Source organism: Ursus maritimus, unplaced genomic scaffold (genome assembly GCF_017311325.1).
Source record: "Ursus maritimus isolate PB19 unplaced genomic scaffold, ASM1731132v1 scaffold_6, whole genome shotgun sequence".
In the NCBI taxonomy this organism is placed as follows: domain Eukaryota; kingdom Metazoa; phylum Chordata; class Mammalia; order Carnivora; family Ursidae; genus Ursus; species Ursus maritimus.
In genome coordinates, this window is record NW_024426774.1 from 54,143,150 (window position 1) to 54,170,842 (window position 27,693).

Here is a 27,693-nt window from a genome sequence, read left to right on the forward strand (position 1 = left end):
TCTTCTCTTAAAAATCCCTAATGAAACAACACATAAATGTCAAAATGACAAAAATAAGGAAGTGTGTCATAGACTAAGCATTTTAATGTCTTTTCTGGCTTCCTCCAGAGTGTACTCTGGATCTAGCCACATTTAATGGCACAGATTCTTAAAGAGGTGGTGCACAGCATGAATTTTTATGACTCAAATAAAACTAGGAGAGGGTCACTTTCTCTGCCATAGTCAGTGTCCTCAGCAGATGTGTAGAAGGCTCATGTTTCAAACCAGCCACCCGCGCCAGTATTTTACCTGGACCCAAAGGCTGTAAGGAGTGCACACGTGATGATGTGAAGAAACCCTGAGGTGTGCAGCATTATCCTGTCTGTCTCCAAGCTGTTAAAAGACATGACAGGGAATCCCCTGGGAAGCCTTGGCAAAGTTAGAGAAAATTCCAAGGGCTGATAAAATGGTGTGAGAATGGTGGATGAAAAGTTTCTAATCAAAACCTTGTATTAGCACCATACAGCCCCACGGATTGATGGCTAGGACTGTTTTCCTCCCTTGATGATGAAATGGGACAAAAGAAAATCATTCCCTTAAATCAGCATTTAATTACTGGTCTATTATGCTACAATCAGAACATTTCAGAAAGCTCAGAAAAAACAAAGTTGAACCTTTTTATACTAAAATCTGCAGTGAACGATGAAATGCAAAAACCTTAGAACTCCAAGGAAAAAAGAGCTATAGAATGGCAATCACCCATGCTTTTTTAAAATAAAAGAGAAGGAACAAAAATGAAAAATGTAGAAAAGTTTCACAGTTCCCAGTTTAGTTGCAATAAATTGGCAGAAAGATGAGTTCAGAATGTGGGAAAAAAAAAAAAAAACACTTTTTGGTTTGACCCATGTTTGAGGGAGTTTTCTAACATGACCGTATAAGCAAGCAGTGGCAATGAGCCAAAAGGGAGGCAAAAAAGAAGGAAGCACCCAAGATATTTAGCAGGTCCTTGACACTTCTAGTTTACAAGAAGAGAAATATGAGGGTGGTAGTGCTTCATTCTGATAAAATACAGTGTAAAGCCTTTTGAGGGCTTTTTATACCACATTACAACCAGGCTATGGTTGCTTCTCAATTCCAGGGGAGCTCTGGAGGTGAAACAGCTATAACTTAATAAATATTCATTGGGATCAACATACAATACATAATCTGCTAGACAATCTGAAGCTAAAAAAATCAAGACAGTTTTGACCACTCGCTGCAGATTTCAATCTCCAAAGAAAGAAAAACCCATGAATAACTAACCAGAAGATAAAACATAAAGGCATGAAAACTCTCTGCATTTCATGATCATGTCTGCTACACTTATAATTATTATTTAGTTAGGGAGCATCCAGGAATGCCACACAGGGAGAGAGACTTTGAACTTGACCTGAAAGATTGAGAAGGATTTCAATCATGAAGGTTAATTCCATAGTAAGCTAAGAAGCTAAGGTTGGTTGCGATTCTTCTCATGGTTCACACAGGTTTATTCAGCCTGTATCTTGCCTGGACTGGAAATGAGCAAGGCTTCACTCTCATGCTGAAGGTCTTGTGAGAATGTCTAGAAGTCTGGAACCCCTCTCTCTCTCCCCCCAGGTGTTCAATCCAGGAGGGCAGCTGTATCTCTTTACCTGATGGCTCAGAGCCCCATGACAGCAAAAGCAGATGATGCCAAGCCTCCTAAGACTCAGGCCCAGGACAATGTCATTTCTACCATATTCTGTGGTCAAAGTAAGTTAGAATTAATCCAGGTTCAAAAGGAAGGGAATGGATCCCATTTCTTAAAAGGAGGAGGACACAACTCTTTAAAGACATGATTGTTTAGAGACCAGAGAAATTATGGGTGACCATCTTTACAGGGAAACAACCATATTTACCCACTGAAATTATTTGATATGTTTTTTTAAATCTGTAATAATTTCCAGTTTTATCCCCCTGGCTAAGAGATCTAGAGGTAATTTGAGGTTTACATGTTTTTTATAGTTATTCTATGAAGAATTTAGGTGCCCCCATTACCCTTAAAAGCTGGTTACAAATTATTTGACTCTTAATCATAAAACTTTAATTCTTTGTGTGTGACATGACATGTATTCATGAAAATTATATATAATCAAAAAGAAAAAGCTCATACCATAAGGAAATAAGCAGTTAAGTTTTTGATATATGTATGTATGTATATACACATGCATGCATACATACAATCTGGAATTTAATCCTACATATATGAACTGATACTAAATATACTGCTTTGTAACCTGTTATGTTTTACTTTATGATACAGAATGAATATATTTTAATGCATATATGTGAAACTTTCCAATTAAACAGACCTGCACAATGGGTCAAATACAGAATCCAGTGAGATGCTAGTAACAAGGAAAAGATCTAAAACAAAATTCCACCAAATGATTAAAAGTCAAACGAAGGTCAAAGATACATCAGAAAATACTAACAGAAAGAAAGCAGGGGCCAGATTTTAATATCAGACAAAAAAAGATTCAAGGTCCAAAGCACACAGGATAAAGGGCAGTTTCATGAATGTCTTTGCTTCCAATGCATCATCACAACTTGTTTCTTACTCTTATCTCTTCCCTAAGCTTTTCTGACTCAGCTACTCCTCTTACCATTTCTTCAGGGTCCAAATTCCTCATTGGAGTTTCCTCTTTAAACCCCTGGCCAGGTTGGGTCAGCCCTTCTCTAAGGTCTCCTTCTGTGGTACATCTTCTGAAGGGGGGGGTCTACATCCACCTTTGGCATGTTCTGTGGTTTTCCTTCATTTCCTTCACAAGACATTTTTGCTTGTTGAGTACTTTTCTGTTATTTCTTTTGAATAAATTAATCCTGAAATGATAGCGAGCACTTTTCTCCTTCTCCAGCAATATAGAGCTGCTGTAAGGAAACAGGCCCTGGACTATAAGCTACATTAATATATTTCTTAAGCCATTTTTAACCTATAGATTACTCCCCCATATTATTTTTCCTCTTGAAACTTTTGTGTATTTAAGAAATCAGTTGTTCCCTAGAGTTTCCCAGAGTCTAGATTTTGCTAATTGCTTCTCCCTGGGTTTTCTAATATGGTCCTCTGTTCCTTTTATTCTCTTAAAATTGGTCATTAAATCTAGATGCTTGATCAGATTCTGGTTTAATTTTCTTTTCTTTTCTTCCCCCCCAAGATAGAACTGTGTACCTCCATTAGGAGGCACAAAACCTGGTGGTCTCTTTTATTGTGACGTTATCAGATATGATGATCATTACCTAGATTAGGGGGTCTGCAAACTACAGCCTATGGACAAAATCCAACCAGTGCACCCTGTTTTTATAAATAAAGTTTTACTGAAACACAATCATGTCCATTTGTTTACATAGTGCCAATGGCTGCTTCCACACTCCACGGCAGACTTGAGCAGTTGCAACAGAGAATATAGGGCCCACAAAGCCTAAAACATTTGCCATCTGGTCTTTTACAAAAAAAGTCTGCTGACTCATCCGTTTTGCAAAAATCATGATTTTCTAATCTAATTCTATTTCTTCTTTTTTATTAACTGAAACATTCCTATAAAGAGAAACTTCTTATCAATTAGCTGGTTATCATTAGGAACAGCAGGATCCATGCTAGATTCTTTCTCTCTACTTACCAGTTTTTAATGTAAAGTAGCTTCCTAGTACTCTCCAAAGGTTACCAGTAAGGCGTTGAGGGTATTTGTGTGTGTGTGTGTGTGTGTGTGTGTGCACGCACGCACACACACACGCATGCATGCGTTGTTTTAAAGTTCCATTATGAACGCATGGATTTAAACACATTCTGTATGATTAAATCGATTGCATTCAGTTCTTATTAATGCTTAAAACTGTTCCATCTTTCCTAAGTAGTTTATTTAAATTGTCTCCTGAGTCTTTTTAAGATAATCCGCATATTATTGAGAGTTTTCTTACTATCTGGTCTAACAAGATGTTCCAGCTAATCCTGTACATTTCTTTCCCCATACATGGAATTATCCATTTCTCCAAGGAGATTTCATCCCTTGGTAAGAAATGGTATTTAGTGACCAGAATCCAGATGCATGGAGTAATTATTATTTCCAAGTCTTGTTTGAAAACATGTCTTTTTTTTAAAGAAAGAATATTACAGTTTTACACTGATTCCTCTGATTCAAATTCAGGACTATGGGATTTTCACTTTATCTCACTGATTTCACCTTTATTTCTTTAAATAAACTACTATGAAAATGTCAACTTAAAACAAACCAAAATAAAAACCCATTTGAATTATCCCATATACATACACAGCAACAGCAGGATAGCAATATCAGCACTATCACCAATAATATGATTACCAAAAAGTTTAAGACTTTTTTGTGTGTGTGGTTATTTTTTCTATTGGAGTATGTTCCACTGGGGTTATCCAATCAAATCACTGTGAGGAAGCTAAGCTTATATTTTTGATGAAAAAGGACATTTTGACATGACCATTTCAAAACAACTGAAATTACTGAAGATTTGTTTTTATTTCCAAGTAATATTTGCAACAGAAACCAGGATCCCCACCCAATCTCTGAACCACACCCCCAGACAGGATTATGGATGGGGTGAGGCTCAGAAATGAGGTACGCCCATTGCATACATTACAAAAAAAACCAAAAAACCAAAACTACTCCTTAAAAGGAAATGTCATGTTCTTTCATTTTATTTTTTAAAGTAGGAATTCCTTAGAAGGAGTCATAATCCAAACTATTACTAGTAATTTACCCTTTCATATTAATGGGCTCTGCTAGGAACAGGAGAAGAAGTTTGAAGTCACTAACCAAGGGAGGGGGAGTCAAAGAAGAATGCAAAGGAAAAGAGAAAAGCACAAAGATCCTTATATTGCAACTCAAAAATATTTCTTTCAGTGATGAATCACTATACTGTACACCTGAAACTAATATTACACTGTATGTTAACTAACTGGAATTTAAATAAAAACTTTAAAGAAAAAAAGGTTTCCTTCATCTTACTTTTCCCAAGGGTCACCCCTTAAAAGGCAACCAGATAGAGAAGTACAAGCAATTTCATGATAGCATCCTTAAGCTTCCTTAAAATCACCAAATTGCTTTGAGAGATATGATTTCTTTCTTCATAGGTATATTTGTTTCCTTCTTTTCTCCACACATTGTCACCAACTAGACCCCAAGACCTACCCACCTGCTTGTACTCACCAACCTTTGTCCCACATTTTTCCTTAAGCTCTTCTTTCCAGTTTATCTCTTAACTCAGACAGATGGAAAGCAAAACCACCCCTCTAGCAATAGCGACTGCCCTGACAAGACCTCCAGCTAGCCCACACACAAAAACCAGTTTGAGTTTAACCCTTGACTCACGCCTGCAGACAGACCATGGAGTGACATCTAGAATGAACAACAACTAGCTTTACCTCATTATAATACTAAAATCTATGCCCAAGAAGGAGTACAAGCCTCATTTATATAACATACGATGTGTGTATAGGCATGTTTCCTTACGGTGTATGCACAAACTTATGCCTGCCTCTATATCCAATGACAAAGGTTTCCCTATCTAAATATTCATCCTAACCCTAAATAAAAGGAACCCATCTGCCCTTGCTCAGGGAGTCACAGTTTTGGAAGCCATTTCCCTTGATCTCCTTATTTGCTACAAATAAAAGTTTTCTTTGTGTAACAACTCAACCTGGTACAGTTTCTGACTCACCAAAAAGCGAACTCATGTTCATCTGGTTACACCTTCCCCTGCCTCCCTCTCTTCCCCACTATGCCTTGAGCCAGGGACTGCCAAACTATAACCAATGGCCAAACCCAACTGCCACCATTTTTTGTAAATAAAGTTTCATTAGAACACAGCAAGGCCCGTTTGTTTATTTGTTGTCTATGGAGGCTTTCACACTCTAATGGCAGAAATGAATAGCCAAGAAAGAGACTGTATAGACCACAAAAACTAAAATATTTATTATCTGGCTCTTTACGGGAAAAGTTTGCCAACATCTGTTCTAAACTATGGGTTGACACTAACTTCAACCTTTTGGGATATGGCTCAGCCTTTCTGAGTTTGAAAGATCACTAAGCATTAAATTAAACTTGCCAGTGAAAATAAGCTTACTACCTAAGCAGGACAGAATACAGATTCTAGAAAATGAACTAAACTCAGATTCAAGAGCAGTGCTTGCTGAGAGTGATCTGAAGTCATAGATTCAGCCTGCAATTTTTTGAGAATTCTGAAATGAGCTACAAATTTTTCTTTTAGGCACAATATAACCAGAAATACTAATATTTCAAATAAGGATAATAAGGACTACTATCATTACATACTTTTTATGTGGTAGGCACCATGCTATGCACTTTACAGGTCATGTATTATCTTCCTTAATTCTTATACCAGCCCTAGGAGGTGGGCACTATGATTGCCCATATTTTATAACTGAGAAAGCAGACTTAGAGAGAATAAGAAACTTGCCCAGGGTCACACAGCTGGAAAGCTATGGAACTGAAATGCAAAACCAAGCCTTCTCAGATAAAGCCCATGCTTTAAAACAACTAAGCAATGCTACTCTTCAGCCAGAACACTCGATTTTACCACAGTCTCAGGTCTAGAATTTGAAGTTCTCCTGAGAAAGGGCTGACTTTTTTTGCTCAGGGATCAGAATGCCTAGAGAGAAAACAGTTTTGAACAATATGGGAATGTGAGCACTATGTCACCAAAGCTATGAATTTATCTTATTAAAGAGATTTCCGGTTAAATATGGCATCCTGACCACAAACATTTAACCCTTCTTCTTCCTCAGTCCCCATTAAAATAATGATAAAGGAATAAAAACAATATAAGTCTTCAGGACAAGAAAGCTGGAGAGGAAATACCAGCAGATGAGAAATTTAATACATTTTTAGAAGGAAAATACAGCAAGAAGAAGTGGTGACCAATCTAGTTGAGTGGGGAAAGTTGAAACCGGAAGTCCTTGCAAAGGGAGCTACCACAATGGGAACAGAGTGATGATCCTTTACAGAATCCTTAAGAGGCCCAGGAACTAACAGTGCTGGGTATTGTATAAGGCCTGGGAGAGGCACAAGTCTAAATAGGGATTTCAGGGGTGAGGGGAGTGGTAAAAGTATGCATATAAATTAGTTGCCTACTTTAATCTCTTTCCTCACACCACATAATCCCCAGGCAAAAAGACTGTAAGTGTGTCCTTCTAAAAGGAATAAATTAGAGAGATTCCAGCCATAGTGAAGGGATAGGTAGGATGAGGAAGTAAAAACTGGAGCATTAAGGAAGTTTTGTGAGCCTGTTAACTAGGCTACTTTACTTGTCCTGTCTCAAGAACTCCTACGGCAAACAATATATATGCCCCACCCTCAGAGTTCTTGCTGTCAGATTCTTTGCTGGAGATGGGGAATAGTTCCAGACATCCAGAGGCTGATATATGAGCATTCTCAAAAAAAAAAAAAAAAAAGCTATTGTCTATACAATGACATTGCAGTGAAGCTCACCTGTTAACAGGCTCGCAAAGCTCTCAATGCCATTCCTAAATGAGAATGGACATTCATAGATGACCAGATTTGAGAAAAGTCTCCATAATAAAAGAGAGAACAGCCAACAGAGTGAAAGAGACCTAGAGGAAACATAGATAATATAGGAGCAAAACAAAATTTCACAAACTATAATTAATGTCCTCAGGGAGATAAAAAGTTATCACACGTCCATAAGACAACAATTGGATGCTACAGAGAAGGAACAATCAGAGAAAAACAAGAGTTCTTGGAAACTAAAATTATGATAAACCCGTTTTTTAAAAATCAGGACAAGATTTGGAAGATAAAATTATGCAAACCTAAAAAAAAAAAGAAAGAAGATAGAGTAATTGGGAATAGGAGAGAAAGAAAGAGACATGGATGATAAACCTGGTTAATCCAACATCTAATTTATAAATGTTCCATAAAAAAAAACAAAAACAAAAAAATGGTGAGATGGAAATGAGCAAATATAAAATACAAGAAAATTTCTCTAAACTAAAATTATGAATCTTCTGATGGCCCCGTATTCTTAGAACCCCAGGTGAACATGGAATACTGAGGAAAAACATCATTTTTAAAAGACTCGTACCAAGGCACATCATTATGAAGTTTCAGAATAAGAGTATAGTGAAAATTCTAAAAAAGATTCCACTCAGAAAATCTAAGTCACATGCAAAATCCAGGTCACATGAATCAGAATGACATAAGACTTCGTCACAGCAATAAAATGCTAGATGACGAGGGAAAAATTTCTTTAAAATTTTTAATGAGGGGGCACCTCATTGGCTCAGCTGGTTGGGCATCTGACTCTTGAGTCTCGATTTTGGCTTTGGTTGTGATCTTGGGGTCGTGGAATCAAGCCCCGTGTTGGGTTCCATGCTCAGTGGGGGGTCTGCTTGAGATTCTCTCCCTCTCACTCTGTTCCTTCCCCTGCTCGAGCACTCTCTAAAATATATAAATAAATCTTTAAAAAAGTTTTTAGTGAGAAGTGATTTCCAACCCAAAATTCTTTACACAGACAAACTAAAAATTAGTTCAAGGTAAGAGCAGGGAAGACTGCTGTGAAAGACTCAGCTATAACTTCCCTGAATCTTTTAGCTCCCCTATACGCTTTCTTATGAAGCTACTGAAATAGTACCCCACTGACAAAAAGGAATAAACTAAAAAGGAAAAACATTTAAGTAGGGAATGGCAAAGGAAAATCTCCATTGTGGCAACTGTGCAGAAGGTCTTCAATTTAAATTTAAACATTTGGGGAACACAAATAATTGTGTATAACGGACCAACAGGGAAAAATTAAGAGAAAATTCGGTGGTAATTTTAAATGCTTTTCACCAAATATTTTTAGCTCTCCACCTTTCAGACCCATGGTAGAATTGCTCTTCAAGGGCATCTTGTGGTTGGTGGAGCCATGTGAGTAGTTCTGGCCAACAAATTGTAAGCAAAAGTGATGTGCATCACATCTGGGCCAGAGCATTTAAATGCTGGTTTGTTGCCCTCCAGAGTACTTTTCTTTCTTTTTTTTTTTCCCGGACCCCCCTCCCCTCTGAAGTCCTCAGTTTGCTTCCCAGAGTCCATAGTCTCTCATGGTTCATTCCCTCTTCTGTTTACCCCCCCCTTCTTCTTCCCTTTCTTCTCCTACCGATCTTCCTACTTCTTATGTTCCATAGATGAGAGAAATCATATGATAATTGTCTTTCTCTGCTTGACTTATTTCGCTTAGCATTATCTCCTACAGAGTACTTTTCTTTCTGGCATGAAGACTGACTAGGTTCAAGATGGTGGCTGCCCCAAAAGCTGAGGACCCTCAGGGACTCTAATGAGTAGAGTCCCTCCTCCACCCCCCTTTGTCAACCCATAGCTGAGTTACAACATAAGCAAGAAATAAATTTCTGTTGTTTTGAGCCAACAAGATCCTGGGGTTGTTACCCAACAAAATGTAGCCCATCTTGACAAGTATATACAAATCCACATATGCGTAAAAATAGGGCAATTATTAGAGTCATAGTATACTACTAATTCTATACTGATAATATTTGTATCATTGTGATAATGGAAATTCTATTAATTTAATTAGAATTTTTGATATGACCATATTGAGAGGTTGTGGAGGAAGAGGAAGTAAGGTTGGTAGTTTAAGAGAGCTAAATCTTTATCACAAAAAGAACCAACACATAATGTCTAAATTCGGTAAATGAAAAAATAGAAAAAAAAAAACATTTTAGCAATATGGAGATAAACACCAGAAGAAACAGTTTAGAGATTTCTCTAGGGGAATGGAAGTGAGAATGGGAGCAACAGACTGATCTTTCTCTTATATGTTAGCTAGTACCATTTGATTTTAACTATGTGCATATATCACTTAGGTCAAAATTAATTTTAATAATGACTCTAAGCACTTAGTTTTATTTGATATTTCTATCTTAAAAGAGTTGAGCATTAGATTAGGTCCCCCCCCATATTTCCTGACCTCATGCCAGGAAGGCAAAGTTGTATAAATCTTTTCCTATCCTATCTCTTGAGCCTTCTCCTGGACTTCCCTGGTGTTCCCAAGGCCCAGGAAAGTGAGAGGGGTGGGGCTGTATGTCAAGCCTGAGCAAAGATGTCTGGGTTCCCCTAGGAAGGAAACAGTGTCTTCAAGTCTGACTCATCTAAAAAATAAACCCCTTATAGAGCCAAACCTGGGACAGCTGCTGGGGAGAAGCTGGAAGAAGCCACACACTTTTCTGAATAAATTACAATGCCTGGCACCACATTAAGCACTGGTCTTCTAAAATTAACTCTTGGTCTGAGAGTTACATCTTTGCTCGTAAGTTTACCCATAGGTAAATATAATGTCAGTCAAGACAGAGTTTCAAAAAGACCTACCCTTTCAGTGGGCCTCATCTCCAGTGGATAAAACTCCAAGGTCCAACAGTTCAAAGTGGGCTACAAAGCTGCAAGACCTTCCAACCCTCCCAAGCTGCTCCCTGGGCTGGACTGAGTCTCCGGAAAAGAAGAGTGCTTAGCCATGTCAGTGAAAATGTCAAGGCCCAACAAGCCATTCAAATAAATGGCTGGAAGCATTCCAAGAATTATAGATTGTCAGGATGGATGTTATTATTTCTTCAGTAATGACTAAAAAAAGAAATAATAGCCTTGCTACAGACTAGGAACTGTTCTAAGCACTTTATGCATAATCTCATGTGGTTGGTATTATTATGATCATCATTTTACAAATAAGGAAACTGAAGCACAAAGAGGTTAAATACCTTACTCAAGGTTGCAAACTAGTAAGTTACACAGATGTAATTCAAATCTAGCTATGTCACTGGACTCGGGGTCTAAAGTGAATCACTGATAATATTTGGAGGAAGAATAATTTTCCAAAATTCCGTATCAAAGTGCTGCACCAAACAGAGTGGGGACTGCTTTTCAAAGATGCTATTGCTACTCACAATTCCACAAAGCGTGGAAGTATGTGAAACAATCATTCCCCCGACTGCATAGGTCTACTATTTATATGAAGCTATTTAACTTAATTACAAATAATTTAGGCTACAGATGGGAGCAAAGCAACATTAAGGATCTTGATTTTGAAACTGTTCTAAAATAGCTTTTAAAATCTAGGAGGCAAATTGTCTTTCCAAATGGAAATGAATGTGTGACACAGTGAAGTCTTAAAGTTATTAGCATTTTTCCTGAGCGCCCATCTATTTTCTTTGTCATTTACAGGATGTAGCGTCTTTAATTTCAGCTCTGTGATCAAAGAGATGCAACTCGAGAAGCTCACTATTAAAATCAATGGCTACATTTGGCAAGGGGTATAGCAGAGATGTGATGACTGCTTCTCACCTACAACAAGGGGAGACAAGACTCTCTTCGTGATTTCAGGCAGAGACCCCAGCCCGATCTCTACACACACACACACACACACACACACACACACACACACACACACACACCCTGCATGTGGTATAAGAGAGGCTCAGCCTCAACCCATCCCATTCCATCATACCTGTGAGGGCTCCACTGCTGAATGCAGTGCCAGGAAACATGTTTTTAGGAATTCAAAGTATCACGTTTCATAATTTGATTTAAATCAATTATCCCATCCCTCCCTGGAACAGGCACAAGCTCCAAAAATACAAAATGTAAATGGAACCAGCTGCAGCAAAAGCCTTTTGCCAGGATGGATTTCAGTCAATGTAATCAGCCTCCTTTTCGAAGTACATTATTGTTGAGACCCAGAGATTTGGTGAAACACTTCCAGTGTCCTGGGAGGGACCAGGAAAGTAACCAATTATGGGAGGGGAGAAATAGAAGGAGCTAATCTTCTCCATCCTAGCTTGCCTTTGCCCCAAACTCTTATGAAGAATTAATTCACTCCTCTGGGGGATACTGGGAAGCTGAGGTCGTTACTGGCAGCCTTCAAACACTATCCTTAATTTATGGATATTTACTAAACCACATAATCATCCTGAGTTATCCCATTACAGGGCTCAGCAGAGCCAAGGTCTGCAGCCCTGGGTGTGAAGATCAATTGTGAGAGGTTTTTCGAACGTGTGTGAGTGTTTATTAAAGAGGGCATGAGTGTACAATTATTTAGGCTCCCAACATGCTGCCCAACAAATGGATCCCATGCGTAGGGCTTGGCATCCTTCCATTGAAATCCTTCCCCTTAATTGATTTAAAATGATAATTCAATTAAAATAATTATTCTAATCAAACTTCATATCTTTTTGGCAGGTTCTATGGGGGCCTCTGCCCTCAATGTTATTTTAGTATTTTCTTTATTTGTTTTTTCACTGGGCTGACTTTGGCTCTCTGAATCTTTGGAAAAATTTACATCATTGGGTAGTCACTGTACCTTTCTGGAGCTTTCCACTCAAACTACAGGGAAGGAAGGAAGGAAATATCCTAGGAAGATGCTATGATTTTGAATTTTGAACAAGTGGGGGGCAAGAAACAACTGAGAATGATGTATGGACATCTCACCCACCCGTTCACCTAAAATGCAGACTTTAGAATGGCTGGACAGCTCGTGAAAGCTGTAAAGGGTGGATGAGTGGTAGTCCCATCTCTCTTATTCTTGTCTTTTTTTTTTTTTTTTCACTTCCTCATTAGTCTTTCAGTGGCTGTTGCACTCTTGAAATGTACAACAATTGTATCAGATCTCAAGAATTCTAGTTTTTGAAATATAATCATAAAAGTTCTCTCATTTCTTCTACACAACTGTCTCAGAAACTAGGTAGAGCAGATCGTCTTAGGCCCGTTTAAAGATGAGCAAAGAACAACACAGAAGGGGAGGTAGCTATACCAACAGCACACAGTTAATACTGGAAGGGCTGTCACTTTCTAATTGGAGAAACACACAGCAATGCAAGTGAAAAACAAACTATGTCTATATATTAATTTTTTAGCACACATGCAATTTACAAGGATAGTATGACTTGTATAACAGCCAATTTTTGCTTTAAAAAAATGTTTCTGCCTGTCCTTAAAAAAAAAAAAAAAAAAGACTCCAGGTGCATTTTTGCCTGAGGGATGCCATCCTCTGGACCTGAATCATTGATGCCTGGAAATCCAGCTGTGGCCTCTTTCACTTTTCAACCATGCTAATGAGCATGCAGAAAAGATCTGCAACAGAAGAGACAGGCCTCTTTCTGGTGCTACTCTAAACTGAACATTGGATCAGGAGTTGAGAGACTTGATTCAACAGCTCTGCCACTGATTAGCTATGTAACTTCGGAAAATCCTTTTTCTCTGAGCTTCAGTGTACCCACTACACATTTGGATTCTAGTATCTGTTTTTAGCCAAAAGAGCCTCAATTTTTGAGATTCCAATATTAATCCCACTTGAAACTGTCTCTAAGGGAAAAAAAATGGGCTTCAACAAGGCAACAGGTCAGTCTTGTTATCTTCCTAGCAGAAAATTTACCCTCTTGATGCAAGGGAACTCCTGTTTATCAGCATATTATGAGTATACTTTAAAAAAAAAAAAAAAAAACTTTGCGGTACCTTTGATGATGCTTTGATGGAATGTACATTTTGCTTTTATACTGATGACAAAATGGAGGCCTGGAACGATCTCTTGAGTGTCTCATTATGCACCTATAGAGGAAAGGCAGAGCCTAAAAATGAGGAAGAGGAAGGAGTCATACCCATGGAGCCTGAGTGAGAAAGCTAAGAAGCCTGAACAGGGGCTCAGACTCTGGGTCCCAGACCTCTGACCACTGGTTATGGTGCTTCTCTGCAAATTCTGCTCTGAGTAGAGGCCGTCTCAGAATTTACATGAAAAGCCATCTGGAAAAATCAAAGGAAGGAAAGGGACTGTGGGAAATGGCATTAAAACACCATTCAAAAAGAAACCAGTTCAGACAGAAAGCTTCTTCCAAACGTGTTCTTTTCCAAATTACTTCTATGTAGGATTACCCATTTTAAGTAAGCCAGCTTCCAGAGGGAACCTCTTTGTACATGTACTTTGTCCATCACAAGTGTATGAGGCTAACAAATTGAAAACAAATTATATTTATATGTATATGAAAACAATTTTTATGTACATATATACGACCCAGCCCAAACTGCAGTTTTTCTTTTACTCCTTTTTTCTTTTTGGAGAAACAGTGAGGTGAGGGATGGGGCAGAGGGAGCAGGAGAAAGTCAAGCCGACTCTGAGAGAGGAGACCAACATGCGGCCCGATCCTATGACCCAAGCCAAAACCAAGAGTCAGATGCCCAGCCAACTGTACCACCCAGGCACCCCTTCTTTTACTCCCTTTAAATGTCATTTTAAATGTCCAGAAAGATGATAAGTAACAAACAAAAAGAAAAATCTCTTTAAAAAGTAACTGAAGGGAATGGAACTAAATCATCTTCTAAGGCCATTTTTATGCAAAAAGCCTATTCAATAATTGGTTTCTACTGTAGGAAAACATTTGACCAGCCGGTCCCTTAAATCTGTGGATGTATCACATGGTGAATGTGAGGGACATGCAGAGTCCTGGGCTGGCCTGCAAGTATTCTGATTCAGTAGTTGTGAGGAGAAAGAATATGCACTTTAAATGAGAGAGAACTCAAGCTGATTCAGATGGCACGTGACCCACAGACTAAATTTTCAGAACCACTGCCTTGGATAGTTTCCCTGAAGATTCTACCTTATTAGTGATCAATAAGTGTTCTTGTGGCTGTTGTCATTTACCAAGACTTTCTAGACTAGTCTCCAATAGAATATTGGTTTAGAGGAACAAGCAGAGGATTAAGAACTAAGAGGCCCAGAATATATTCTCTGCAGTAAAATGAGTTAATAAATGCAGGTATTATTACACGGGGTGATTAACATCACAGCAGCAAAATCCAGATTTTTGTTTTCTGAACAATGAAAATCAGGATCAGGTATTATGATAACCCTGGTGTGGTGCTTTAAGTCCCCTTTCTGGGCCTGGCATTGGTTCATGTGCTTGATATTGGGAAGAAATATTCAAATCTATTTAATATAAATGGTATTTCTCAAATACCCATTTTGAGTCAAACCAAAACACTAGGCAAGGAATGAAAGAAATAAGACATGAACTGTTACCTGTACTGAAGAGTTAATGTGCAACCTCACAGAATTCATTTTCTACTAGAATTCATTAGAAGTCCATATTAGTTGTACAAAGTGCATACAGAAGGGCTGAAAGACACAACAGAAAATCAGAATTTTGGCATGGAAGGATTAAGCCTGAGAGGTCTTTGTGGAGAAAGTAAGTGATGGAGAAAGTCTTAACAAGACATGATCTTTGAATTCACTGGAAGGAACAGTCTTGAATTCTGGCTGTTGCTAAGCTTACACAGATTGTCTGCAACCATAGGACAGAAAGGTATGTCCCTTCTTAACCACAGAGGTTCTTTCTCTCCCCTAGTTTATCTTCCAAAACTAATCTGACAACAACTGTAAACATCCATCCATACGTACATATATCTATCCAACCATACATCCATCCAAATATACATTCACACATACATACACTCAAGTAATCATTCATTCATTCAACCTTTCATTTTTCCTATCAAAGACTGCACTTTTCATTGGGGATGCAAATAGGATGTAGCCATTCTCAAAGTTTGCAAAAAAAGAAAAACCCCACATAGCTCATGAGTAAGAATTTCTCAGTGGCCACAGTTGCATCCCAGTGAGCTCAAATTAAGTAACCCAGAAAAGTTCTCTTTCATACTTCTCTTTTTCCAGATTAATTCATTCTGCCCAGTGAGACAGTGATAGGAGAGATAGCACAGTATTATGATTCAGGATTCTGGAGCCCGAATGTATGGCGTAAATTCTGTCTCTAAGTAGCTTATAAACCACTGCCAGCTGTATGATCCTGAGCAATTTACAGAACTTCTCCAGGCCTTAGTTCCTCATTTGTAAACTGGGGACAGTAAGTTAATGTATGTAAGTGCCTACAAGTTCCATAGGGGCACTATGTAAGTGTTCACTATTAAGAGGATACCTCCTTCCACACCAGTCTGCTGCTTGAGAGCAGGAAATCTGTAGCCCCGAACTTAACCACAGTTGGGCACCCCCTACACAAGAGCACCTACTACATGCTAACCACTCAACATGTGATTTCTTACGTGGGCTGGCCTGGGAGTTCCTCCTTTAAGCAAACCTGCATTTCCTTCTGGCCTGGGAGCCATCATCTTCAGTGAGATGGAAAACAGCTGACAAACACACTCTATAATTACACTCTTACCACACTGCATGATCACTCTAGGTTATCCGTCAGACTCTTTTCAGGCTAATCCATTCTTCAACACTGCCATACACAGATGCCATCTCGGCCATTCAATCTTCTCCCTTTGTTCTGTTTAGCCTAACACCTGCCCTCATTCTGTGTTTACATTAACCAGGAGAGCTTCAGACAAGCACACATTATACCCTCAAAACACCTTCTCCGATACTTCTGAAAAATACTCCGCATTTACACTGAAATACTTCTGAAAACAAGATTTCATATACTTCCTTACTATTTCCTTCACCTTAACCTAATAGATGAAGAGATCCCAGACAAAAAGAAACTGGCTGTGCTCATAAGTGAGAAATATATGTGAGCTGAAAAATATCCTCCCCCACTAAGACTTATATCAGAGCTAGAAAGCAGACTTCATTTCATGGGTCAACTCCAATCACTTGGTGTGAGAGTTCTGTTAAGAGGGATTCTGAGGTCATATCTAAGCTCAATAAGAAGTGGGCTGTGATCAGATAATAGTGTGCACCATAGGCTCAGGGGTGTGGAATAGTTTTTGATATTTGATAGACCTTCACTAGATCGTTCCATCAGTCTGTGTACTAACATGGTAAATTTAAGCCTTAGAACATACGTGTGTGTGTTATCATATATATATACATATATACATATATATATATACACATATATATATATATATATGTATATATATATGGCGTTTAGACAACACAGAAGTTAGGGTCACTGACTCCCCATGTAACTTTTAACTTCCTCCAAATTTAACTACTGTTTACTATTGACTTACTATTAACTGACCAACAACAAGAAGGGTCAAATAACACATATCTTGTATGTTCTATGTATTATATAGTGACTTTTACAATAAAGTAAGATAGAGAAAAGAAAATTTTAAGAAAATCATCCGAAAGAGAAAATACATTTACAGTACTGTACTGTATTTATTGATAGTGTAAGTCTACATAGTCTGTTTGCAAGATGAATCATCTGTCAGTACCTATATCAATATCGTTTTGTATGATACAAAACACTGAAGATGTTATACATATTACTAACACCAAACATCAAAAATGAAAAGATAATGTGAAAAATAAATTCATATTTACTTACAGGTATGATGATTCATGCACTGATCATTATCAGAGGCAGTGATTGGACTGCTTTATGGTAGCCTAGTGTAATTGATACAAATATTTTGCGGTAGCCTAGCCTATACACTAATGAATGAATCATCATAAAATTTTTACGGCATACAGTATTATAGTTATATTCATTTGTTACATTTTTTAAAAAGCCACTTACCTATGATGATAGGATTGCAGTTTTTCCAATTACGAAAGAGGCATACTGTACATTAAGGTAATTCTTTGAAAACAAAGTTATAAAATAGCACAAAACATGTTATTTTTATATGAAGTATCACTCACCTTATGCCTACGTAAGGACAGGCTGTTCACTTCTATACAGTGTTCTCCACGATGAATACTTAGGCAATAATGACAACAAAAGTCTCATGCAGTTCTTGAAGTACAGTTAGATTTTCACATGAAGACACTCGTACACATATACAACAGATAAGTTTATTAGCTGTACAGGATGAGGACCATTTACAATTCACTGTACAGAAACAGATCATCATAAATCTTCATCCTCATTGTCTTCACACTGAGTAGGATGATGAGGAGGAGGTGGTGGCAGGGTTGGTCTTGCTGTCCCAGGGTGGCAGAGGTAGAAGAGGTGGAGGGAAGGGAAGGCAGAGAGGCAGGCACATTAGGTGTAACTTTAGGGAAATACAATGTAATTTCTGACTGTTGCTTTTTCATTTCTCTAAAAGTGTTTCTATACTGTACCAATCCTTCTTCCACTGTTTGCTTTAATTTCAGTGCCCGTATCATAGAAGGGTCCACATCATAAAAGAAGTCAAAAGCAGTCTTGAAGAACTGGCCTCCTTCTGCGAGACTGTCTGACGTCAGTTCATTTTCCGGCACTGTTTCCTCTACATCTTCTTCCTCATTGTCCGCATTGATTCAGAAGCACTCATCTCCATCAAGTCATCTTCTGTTAATTCCTCTGGTGTGATGTCTATTAAATAGCTCTTGAATTTCTCCAAGATCCATATCTTGAAACCCTTCACCTCCGCGCCCCCCCCCCACCTTTTTTGCCATATCCACAATCTCTTTCATGATTTCCCTGATTGGCTCCATCATAAATCCTGTGAAGTTATGCACAACATCTGGATACAATTTTCTCCAGCAGGAATTTATTGTTTCAAGCTTCACAGCTTTCATGGCTTTCTCTATAACAACAATGGCATCTTCAATGGTGTAATCTTTCCAGATTTTCATGATGCTCTATCAGGGTTCCCTTCCACAGCACTGACAATCCTTTCCTTGGAGTAACGTATGTAATGAGCCTTACAGGTCCTTATGACCCCCTGATCTAAAGGCTGAGTTACAGACATTGTGTTTGGGGCAAGCAGATCACTTCAACGCCTTTGGTATTAAACTCATGAGGTTCCAGGTGGCCAGGGGCACTGTCCAATATCAAAAGAACTTTAAAAGGCTTACTGTCAAGGTACTTCCTGACTTCAGGGACAAAGCATGGATGGGACCAATCCAGAAAAAGGGTTCTTGTTGTCCAGGCCTTCTTGGTGTGCAGCCAAAGGACTGACAGCTGGTGTTTATCTTTTCCCTTCAAGGCACAGGGGTTAACAGCTTTACAGATAAGGCCAGGCAGTACTATTCATAAAGCAGACTGCATTTGTACAAAACAGTAGAGTCAGCCTATCACTTCCTGCCTTAAATCCTGGTGTTCACTTCTCTTCCTTACTAATAAATGTCCTTTGTGGCATTTTTTTTTCCAGGATAGAGCACTTCAGTCTGCATTGAAACACCTGTTCAGGCAGATATCCTTTGCCTCAGTGATTTTCTTAATGGTATGCACACACTCATCAGCTGCCCATTGGTTAACAGAAGCTGCTTCTCCTATTATCTTGACATATTTTAAGCCAAATTTCTTCCTAAAATTATCAAACCATCCTTTGCTGGCATTAAATTCTCCAGCTTAGATCCTTTACCTTCTTTTTGCTTTAAGTTGTCACATAACAACTTCGCTTTTTCTCAAATGATTAATTTGAGTCTATAAATAATGCCTTTCTTATAACAATCCTGCACCCACATAAAAGCTGCATTTTCCATATGAGATAAAAAGGTATTTTGCAAAAAGTGCAAGGTGTTTTGCATCTGCTGGTATAGCTGGCATAGCTTCACAAATCTCCTTTTGCTTTGGTTTGTTTTTATTTTTCACAATGGTCCTTACACTGGATTCATTTATCTTGAAATGGCGGGCAACCTCAGCTGTGGACTTCAATCCATGATACATATCAAGCAATCTGACTTTTTCTTGTAATGTCATGACTTTTCTCTGTTTCTTGGGAACACTTCCAGCATTACCCGTGGCACGCTGTATGGGTCCCATGGTGTTATTCAAGGTTTATGGTATTGCACTAAACGTGATGAAAAATACGCCAAGAACTGCGAAAGATCACTTTTTACTGCGATACACAATTTACTGGAGAGATGAACTGCTCACGTGGAGGTGATTAGTATCACATGGCATTTTAAACAGATACCTGCAACACTTGAGCTCACCACAATAGCAACAGGAGGTGGCTATGAAATTATTACAGTAGTATATAGTCTGTACTATAGTGAATTTTATGCAGTTATGATTTAATACTGAATCTTTACAGTTGTTTACATTTCTCTCAACTATGGCACCACATACAGTGTTTGTGACTGTAAGTTTTGATAAATTTTAACTTTTCATAACAGATTTGTGTATATTTTATGGTATCAAGTGATAGACTAGTATCTACATATATTTATGCATCCATGTCATATTTAACTTGTTCTTAATTTTTTTAGTACTTCTAGACTATGCAGCTTGTCTACAATTTTCTCTAAATTGTCACAAATCTCCAAAAATTTTTCCAAAGAATTTACTGAAAAATCCAAATAGAAGTGGACCCACACGGTTCAAACCCATGTTATTCAAGAGTCCTATACTCTGATTTGAAGAATCTAGTATATCTTAAAGGTCAAATATTCTACTATTGTGATCTCTCTAAAATCACTTCTAGGATTAACAATCTTCAACAAGGTCCCAATTCACCTTAAAATGTGTTTCTTGGAAAGAATAACCTAACCTATTATCAGCTTATCACTAATTCAATTTCAGAGTAACTAGCTAGTCACCTAACAAGGGCCTATGGGAATGATATCCAGGACAGGTAAGTTTTGACATGGAAGATGAAAAATAAAGGAATTTGGGGTTCTTTCTCAAAATATGCACCCTGACAGGGTTCCACAGTGCAGCCTGGACAGTCATTATGGGACATGAAGGCACATAGTGGTGGGGAGAATAATAAATGGAGTGTCACAAAAATGAACCGGATTCAGCAAGATCAGACATCTGAAAAGCATACACCATCTGCTTCACAAATTTGCTCATCTCTGGGCTTAGGAGATAATTCTAACTTTCCAAAGTGTATAAAAGATATGCAGAAGGCCAAAGTGACTCCTACGCATCAACTTGGTAAGGTAAACCAGTTAAGGTCTATTTGACCTGCTAAAGAGAATCCCAAGGAAGTGAAGGCAATCAGCTCAGTGTTTTGGTAAAGGAAACTGGATGAAGGGGTACAGAGTCTCTCTTCCCTTCTGGGATTTGTCAATCTTTTATTATTGTATTTCACCTATCCCTAAGACTATTCACATATTAAAATCTCTAAAATCAGGATGCATCTTACAGTGAGAACGTATCATAATTTCATTGATAACTTGTTTTCTTAATGGAAAATAAAATATTGGTATCTATTACATTTGATGGCATCCTAGACGCAATGAAATATTGTATATTGGAAGGGGGGCTATAATACATGGGAATATACAATACTTTGCTATGTCTTCTCTGGGATTTAACCACAATCAGCACAGCCCTCCAAGCCTCTGTCTTCAATTCATCAGTTGTTTGTCGAGTCCCCGAGATTCCCAGGCACAGTGATCATGTTTGTGTGGCTACATGAAAAATCTTGTCAGAAAGGGGAAAGACAAGGTGGCCCTATTTATTTTAATATGTCTTCAGCTATTTTAAAGGGCTTTTCTTACTTCCATGTTGGAGGTCTTTTTACCAGTTTGGAAGAATGCACCCCTCTCTCAATTTCCCAAACACACCAGTTAAATTTTAAAGCTTAGGAGTTTTCTCTGTGGCCCTCTGTTTCTGTTAGATCAGGGAACAGCCACTGAAAAGGAAGGAATGCTTTCAGAGTGTCACTTACACCCCAGAGGCTCTGTACCACCCACAGTCTTCCCTTTTGGCCTCTCAAATGAATCAGAGCAAAATTAAATATCAAAACTCACTCAGACACTCCCAGTTTCTCCAGGCCTTCAGTCCAGCCTTTGCCACTTGGTGAGGAATACGGCTTAGCTGAGCTCTGGGAATATAAAATAAAGTTGCTATTGGTGCCTTGTCAATCAACATCCAATCCCATGCAAAGGCAGAAAGTGCAGTCATGTGCCTGCCACATGTAGAATGTTACTCAACCACCTTGGAGGAAGGGAACAATTCCTCCAGGGAAATTCTTGCAGCCAGACATTTGACTCAGAGATCCAAGGGGGAGAGGAGAGAAGAGAAGGATCAGGAACGAATTCATGGCAGGTATTAATGTAACGCTGACTGCTCCAGTCTTGACCATCCAACAATGCACAGGGAAGAAAAAGAAAGAAAGAAGACAGACAATAATGAATGGGAAGGAGAAAAGAGGGCAAGAATGTTCTCTTCCAGAAGCATAGCTAGGGGTACAAGGGACGCACATCTCTAAAAGCGGCACTCCTCAGAAAAAGTTCTTAAAGTGGTAGGTTAACGTCACTACTGTTAGAAAAATATAGGTTAAAACATATCAAAGAAAACAACATGAAAGCAAGGAGAAGCTAAGAGAAACCTATGTGGGAAAACCTGGAAGCAGAGTGTCCACTTTTCTCCTTCCCATAAATAATGCTACATGGCAGCCCATGACTCTGCCTACAGAAACTGGCTTTGGCAGGAGCCACGAGATAGTGATAAGGAAGAACCTAAGTTGATGGTCATCCAGGTGGACCTGAAGGAGTTTATGCAAGGCCAAGAAGAAAAATTAAGAATGTATTAGTTGCATTAACTGGCTAACAGAAAAAATACGTTCATAAATATGTGCTTCCCCTCCAGTGAATATAATGGGTCTGTCTCTCTTTCAATCAATTGGCCTGAATCACTGTCAGCTGGGAAAGCCATAAAGGAGGATGATATCTTCTCCAAATTCTACCTCCCAGTGTTATTTCTCTTCAAATTACATTTGCTCATGTCTACAGAGTATTAAGACACTCATTGATTTATCAAAGGACCTCGCAGGAATGAAACAATCTTCAAACTGAGACTTTACCAGAACTGACAGACGCAGCAGTTCCCTGTAGAACAGCTAAGACACGCAGTGGAACCTGAATATCATTGTCCTAAATTATCTGGAATAAATTGCCCAAATTCCCCCACTTAAGGCACATGAACAAGTCTCTTTCTCTGGGGACTGCGTGAGAAACAAACACACCTTTACTTGTCTGATCTACTCCCTTGTGGTTTTAAGTGGGGGAAGATCAAGTCATACAACCTCATCAAAAAGAATATTTTTCTTCTCTACCTCAAAAAGCTTAAGAAGAATTCCTCACACGTGTATAGAACTTTATACTATTCTAAGAACACTCAGCTGTAATATTTGATGCTCACAGGCATTAAAGCCCATAAATAAGATGTGTATTTACAGTCATCCTAATACTGTAACAACAGTTTTTCTATAAACATTACCAGTTGCCCATAACGTCAAAAGATCTTTCTCTCCATCCACTGCCCTTTCCTTTTCCCTAAAGCTTTTTTCCCCTCCTATGATCATTCCTGCCTCTTTTACAACCTGTATTATTGTTGTTAAATGTACAGGTGTTTGCATTTTCGTTGCCTCTGAGGATCTTTATTCATAAGATGGTAAATCTCCCTCATTTTCCTTTTCTTTTTTTAAAATTCTCTTTTGTCCTCCCATACCCTGATCAAATGATGCCCACGTTTCACAACAGATTGTGTTTTGTTTTGCCTTCATAACCCCGTTCTCCTGGCCATATCCTTTCAGTACCTATGCCTGTTTTCCTTGTGATTTGTATAGAAAGTATTTACTTGCCCTTCCTCACCCTGGTTCTATTTCTACTGCCACAAAGGTAAGCTGATGTTAGGCTCAAGCCTTCAACTTCAAAGATGGAAATTACTTATTGTACAGAAAATTCTTCCAAAGTCTTTCTTCTTACAAACTCTTCTTACAAACTTTCTTCTTAACAAACTTTTATTCTTCATCCCTAACACAGGATTTTAAAGTTGAAAGGGACCTATGAAATCTAATCCAAAGATCTCATTTGAAGGTGACTAAACAGGGATCCAAACCCAGGCCTCATCAGCTTTGGCCTTTGCAACATATATGGATATCTGGCCCAGTCACCTCTCCCATCGGAGTCTTATACTCAGAAATCATTTGACATTATCACCTAGTGGCCCAAATGTATTTTGAATTCATTCAGATGCCATCACTGAGCTCTTCCCCCCACCCCACGCTACCAGTGCCCCCCCCTCCTTCTCACCTCAAAACCTGCTGTGCCTCCTTGGTGAATATGCCACCGTCTACCAGATGTCATTGTTGATGTGGGTGTCATCCTAATTCCTCTCCTTCTTCTCCCCTCATCCCCAGCTCATCTCTCAATCTGTCTCCTCTCGAGCCTCTCCTTCATCAGCCTTGTTTCGGCCACCAACAGCTCTTTCCTGAATTACCACAACACCTTCCTAAGTGGTCTCCTTATTCCCCCTCTTGTCCATATCCAATTGCAACCACCTCTTGCAGCAGACACGTTTAAAATTAAAATCTGATCGTTTCAATACCCTGATTAAAACCATCAATGAGTCCCCCACTGCCATCAAGAGAAAGTTTAGATCCCCAAGTAGGGCGACAAGGCTGTGTTTTGACACCTCATGTCCAAGCTCATCTTTGGCCACTCTTTACATTACATCTCAAACCAACCTTCCTTCAGTCGTTTAGATGAGTCATGCTCATTCCCACCTGTAACCCTTTGCAGGAGCTATTCCCTCTGGCTGCAAGATCTTCCCCCTTCCATTTTATTTGGGTAACTGGCAAGCTCCTATTCATCATTCAGGTAGGAACTTTAGAAATCTTTCCCCTCAGATCACATGCTCACTTCTTGCAGTTCTTTGCTCAAATGTCACCTTTTCAGACAGCCCTCTCCTCACCAGCAGTTCAAATATCAAAACCTCATAGATTATGCACCCATTTGCTTATGCTGCCTCTGCCCCTTCCCAACTGTCCTCCTCACCACCACATTAGACAATCTTTAAGCACCATGAGAACAGGGACCCTGACAGTCTTAACCACTGCCGAATCCTCAGTGCCCAGTAAGCATGTTTAAGTATTTGTTAGATGAATGAATATTCTCGGTGTTTAACATAACTTTGTTCACAGCAGTAGCTTAATAAATATTTGAAGAAGGATGGAAGGGAGGAAGGAAAAAAAAAGGTTTAAACTGGGAGTTTATAATGCCTTTCATCTTTCTTTTCTATAAAAGTTGCAACATCTCATTTTATTATTTGTTATTTCATCATCTTTCTCCAATTAGCCACTGAAAACAGCTGCCCCCAAAATGGACCAGACCATCAACAAACTTAATTCCGAATGAAGCAGCATTGCAGTGAGGCCCACAGTCATGAGCACCCCTCCAGACCAATTCATTTCTTAAGTTTAGATGCCTGCATTGAAACACCAATTTCTGCATCTTTGATTGAAATGCCAGAATTAGTCTACAGCCCTGCCCCATCCCCTGCACTTTTCCTGAAAACGATTACATAAAAAATTCTTGTTCTATTCCATTTCTCTCATATACCATCTCCTAGCACCCTACGAGCTGTGTGTAGGTGGCATCGTTATTATTCCTTGACCTGCTCTCATCTCTCATCACCCACAGTGTCAACACAGATGTCTCTCATTTGTACTATTTTTTCCCCACTTAGTTCACCTTTATTTAGGATAGTATGTGCTTCTTATTCTGGGTCTCCCCAGAACCTTCCCTTTAATAATTTATTTAAGGGCCTCACCTTCTTTTCCTTTTTAAAACAAGGATCTGTGCTTGCCCACATCCCATCTGCTTCCCACCACAGTTGGTCCAAGAACACTGGCAGTAACCTGCTCTCTCTTGTGCAAGAACATAGAAAGGCATCTTCTCCAGCCAGGAAATTAGAATTCATCCAGAGCAGGGAGGTCCCCGGATCTGTTCATTCACGTTAGGTCTCAGTTCCTTCCTACTTATGTTTGTTCTTCCTTTTACAGCCCCAGCATCGTTCCTTTTGGCAGAAAAGATGAATGTAAAATAGCTCTGATGGAGTTTGCACTGTACTGACCATTCATCAGCAGTATCCTGGTGCTGCCAAGCACTCAGCCAAAGGGATTCTTTTCTTCTTATTCCATGCTTAGTTTTAAATCCTTTTCCCTATGCTAAGCATTTTTGAAAGCCTAGGTTCACTCTGAGCTTCAGCTTTCTGGCTTCTTTAAATTTTTCTTCTCGTTTTTAAAAAAATACTAGATGTTCTATTTTATGCATCCCTGGTTTGGGTTTTATTCTTTTACATTTTTACACATCTTTAAAAATCTGAGCTCAGAGAAGGACCTGTGGAGTCAACCTGGATTCTATGGGTTTTTTTTCTTTCTTTTTCTTTTTCACTTAGATCCATTTCTCTAAAATCATTAGAATAGTATCAGGGTGAAATCAGGACTAACTTAACATAGAAATTGTTTTCATTTTCTTTTAAGGTACTTGTGAACTTGATTCATAGAACACTGTAGAAAATACAGAAAAAAAACAAAAAGAAAAAATTTGAATTTATCCCAAACCTGGTCAACAAGGAATAATCACCACTGCCATTGTACCCGTGTATGTAGGGCTTCTTTCCCCCTATGCATTAACAAAGAAAAGGGGAAATCATTTATGCATCCCATGTACTGCTTGCTAAGCTCACTTAACATCTTCCTGTGCACATTTTTCTATGTCACTAAATATTGTTCCACAACATTATTTTTAAAGACTACGTAGTATTTCATGATATAGATAAGCTATTATTATTTCAACAAGTGCCTATTATGAGACATAGGCTATTTTTAACATCTGGTATTAGAAACAACTGCATATTGAACATTGCTGTAGGAGAATCTTTGTGCATATCAATAACTGTTTCTTTAGGACTCAGTCCTGCAAATGGAACTGCTAGGTCAAAGGGTATGAATTTTTGAAAAAGGTATGAATTGAGGATACACATAAAAATTACCTTTCATAAGGGCTTTATAGTCTCTGTAAATTTACACCAGGTTATATTCTCTGGAGATGAATACGTGTATTTCCACAATAGTAGGTATTAAAAATTTTCAAAAACCTTAACCAATTTTATAGGTAAAAAATTGCATTTGTTGCTTTCAGTTGCATATATTTATTAGTAGGTATGAAAATTTTTCATACTTTTATTGACTTTATTTTTCTGTTTTTGTGAATTATCTGCTCATAATCCTTTGGAAATTTTCTTTCTAGGGTGCTTGTCTTTTTCTTACAATGTTGAATTTCTTTTATACCTTCAGAATTATATTAGACCTATTCTTCTAAATATTTTATTCCTATTTTTCACTTACTTTTAAATTTTCATTATTTTTATGAAGCCTTTGTTTAGCAAATAAAATGTATTTTTTCTTATATACGATCTGCCTTTTGGATTATGTCTTAAATGTCTTCCTCACCAAAAGATGATTTTTTTAAAAAATTTTGTTCTAATTTTTGTTCTAATTTTTTATGTTCTAATTTTTTATGGATTCTTCTTTCCTACTAAATATTAAATTTATATGGAACTTACTTTGCATATGGCACAAGATAAGAAATCTTAATTGTGCCCCAAAAGCCTAGCCATTTATTCAAAACCATTCATTAGGGATGCCTGGGTGGCTTCCGTTGAGTGTTCAACGCTTGGTTTTGGCTCAGGTCATGATCCTGGGGTCCTGGGATTGAGCCCCGTCAGTGAGAGTCTGCTTAAGGATTCTCTCTCTCCCTCCCCCTTCCCTCTCCCCCCCCCGCCGCTGACATTTTCTCTCTCTTTCTCAAATAAATAAATCAATCTTTAAATTAATAAAACATTTATTGGGCTCCTGGGTGGCTCAATCGGTTAAGTGGCTGCCTTTGGCTCAGGTCATGATCCCAGGGTCCTGGGATGGAGTCCTACATCAGGCTCCCTACTCAGCAGAGAGTCTGCTTCTTGCTCTACCCCTC

The 27,693-nt window shown here is 38.5% G+C and overlaps 1 pseudogene; it reads right to left on the reverse strand.

The window, feature by feature from the left end:
* Positions 1-2,516: 2,516 nt before the first annotated feature.
* LOC121101065 lies at positions 2,517-18,609 on the reverse strand (annotated as a pseudogene).
* Positions 18,610-27,693: the final 9,084 nt, after the last annotated feature.